The sequence below is a fragment of the Fulmarus glacialis genome, unplaced genomic scaffold (genome assembly GCF_000690835.1).
Source record: "Fulmarus glacialis isolate BGI_N327 unplaced genomic scaffold, ASM69083v1 scaffold46376, whole genome shotgun sequence".
Taxonomy (NCBI): domain Eukaryota; kingdom Metazoa; phylum Chordata; class Aves; order Procellariiformes; family Procellariidae; genus Fulmarus; species Fulmarus glacialis.
In genome coordinates, this window is record NW_009220876.1 from 37,577 (window position 1) to 40,443 (window position 2,867).

Sequence of the window (2,867 nt, forward strand, 5' to 3'; positions counted from 1 at the left end):
GCCGCGTTACGGACAGCAGCCCGCGGTCCGGGCAGGTGCTGATGTGTGGGACAGGAGGTAGCTGCAGGCACTCGGTGTCTGGAGTTACGTGCTGAAACACCTTCACTGAGTGCCGGAGGTCCCGTCCGGCAGCCTGAGCCCCGTGTCAGCTCGCGCTCCCACGGCCAGTCCCACGAAAGCCGGTGGGGCTCCGTCTGGGCACGACTTCCCTGAGGAGATCTGGGTTGTAGGATCCGGGCCTGAAATTTTCTCTTGCACCAGTATTGGCTGGAGTGAAGTAGATACCGAGACTTAGAAAACAGGATTGAATATAAGCTGCAGCCTCTGAATCGCTGTTTCCAGTTGCTTGGGGGCAGCAGGGATGGAGGATGGAGATTTCTAATTAGTCATTGTTTTTAAACTAAAACGTAAGTCTCTGGACATGGATCCTGGGTTTCTTTTTGGGTTTTGTTTGTTTGTTTGTTTTTTAAACCAGGCTGCTACATAACAAATCAGAGTAAAAGTTTACCTCTCTAGCAGTAAAGTTCTTTTTTTTTGTTTGTTTTCCTTTCTGTCTTTAACCTCCCCCCTTCTCCCCCTTCTTCGTTCTTAATTCATTGGGTCTCTTGTTTATCCCAAAGTGGACCAACAGCACAAACCACTGGACTGTGTTTTGCTGAGCAAGGAGCTGTTTTCAGTGCTGAATAACTGTTGCACGCTCTTTAATTCTCTGTTTTTGGTGCACACGATTTTAAAATATAGAGAAGAAAAACCCCTACGAATGAAATCTGTTGTTCTTGTGATGATCAAGTGAGGATTTTCTCTGTATGCATTTTTCTAACTGGTATGTGAGAGTGTGTATTCATGCATTTCACTGCACTTCCTTGTTTTGGGAGGAGCATCATGTTTCCGTGTGAACCAGTTCTTGGATGAAGAGATGACACCCAGACACCCAGCTGGGTGAACAGGTTGGCGAGAACCAGAGTTCAGCTCAGTGGGAAGGAGCTCTTCTCACCAGGTGAGAGGCCTCAGAAATTAAATGCTCAGAAACGATTACGTTAGACATAGATTTTGCAGAATCCTGTTTAAAACGAATAAGCAGAAGAGGGGAAACAAAATCATCTTGAATTCAGGAAAAAAACCCAACATATTTAAATGCAAGCAGAATGGCATTGTGTAAGGTACAACCACAAATAAGCTATTCTCATAGTTACGAACTGTATGTATCCTTTGTTTTGTTTTTCATAAGGAAATGGGAATGCTTCCCCACTGACAAAACTAAAGGACAATATTTCCAATACCAGCCTGTCTGTTGATGCTCTTGTGTTTACAAATTGTGTATACTTTTATTTCTTTGATCTTATTTTAATTTTATTTTTTGGCATATTCTTTCAGGTCATTTGCTTCAGTAATAAATGCAATTGTTTGTTTTCAAATAATTGGTTTTCACCTTTTCATGTATTTGTACATTGTATATAGTTCTTCAGTATTAGAGGGAGGCGTATTGTTTGTCATATTTACAATATGTGTTGGTGCTCATTTGAGAAAATAAAATTTTCAAGTACTAAAACTGCTGGTCCCTGTTTCTGTTTTAATTTCTGTGTGCAAATTGGAGGCAGCGAAATTCGGTTGTTCAAGAAATGTTACATTTAGCTTGAAAATAGTCAGACTACTGTCTTTCCTGATACCTGCCAGTCCGGAGCAGTCACCTGGTGAGGTAGTCACCTGGTAGTCACAGGCGAGGATCCCATCGGGCAGAGCAAAAAGATGATCTGTAGCCCCTCAAGCCTACGATTTAGTACAAGAGGAAACCCCAAATGGACCAGGAGCCGGTGCTGATGCCTGGCACCATCATGCCATAACTGAGTGCCTTTCCCTAGACCAGACCCGCCAGGGAAGCACATACTTTGTTTTGTGAGGAATTACACTATTTTAAGGTATTTTTCAAGCAGCAACAATAACAAGAAACCCATGAAATAAAATCCCCTAATTCTCATTAAATCGTTTCCCACGGATGAAGGGTTTTGTCAGCACCGTTACGTAGCAGTGCCTACAACGGTAGAACGGGTCAAGAAATTCCCTGTGGCCATAAAACCACCCCGGGGTTTGCACGTTTCGCTTGTTGGTAGAGTTCAGTGTGTAGCTCCGTGTCTTGTAAGGTGGTGGTGTGGTGACTGTAGGAGATACCTGTTACTGGCAGTCAAACCAAGGCATCGGTAAAGCCGTCTGGCGTGTTTGGGTATTTGCAAGTCAAACGTCCATTTCAGAAGTTCAACGAATGAGAGAGATTTTCCTGGGTTCGATCCACACTAGTCCTGGAGCAAAGAAAATCCGTGCGTGGGAAGCGGAGCTTGCGCTTTGGAAGGAAAGAGAGGACAGAGGCGCGATCCTTCAGTATTAAAGTACAGAGCAATTCCTTTGAATAATGGAGGGAGCTTGTCCATCTGGGATACAGGCTGTGACATTTTTACGAATTGTTTTTGGTAGCTGCAGCTGCCACCACCCGCCTCCTCTGCCGGCGTTCACAGAATTGCTTCTCTGCTCCCAGGTGAGCGGGGTACAACGTATCCGATTCCCGGTGCCTTCAGCTCGAAAATCCATTTGAGATTGCTGTCGGATTGAAAGCAGTGCTTTATTTGAGGTGGGTTTGGATGAGCTGATGCAATCCCTCTTCATCCCGCTGCTGAAGACGGCTGGGACCTGTCCCCGTGCCCTGTGCCAGTGCCCGGCAGTTCACCGTGCCGCCGCACGCCATGCCCTTAATTCCCCACGTGTCCAAAAAAGCAACTTAAACCTCTTTGGAGAGGACCTGATCGTGCCAGCTGCTAAATGCCCTGGACTCAAAGCATAGCTCAGGCCGTAGCAAGAAAAGCTGCACCTGAAAGGTC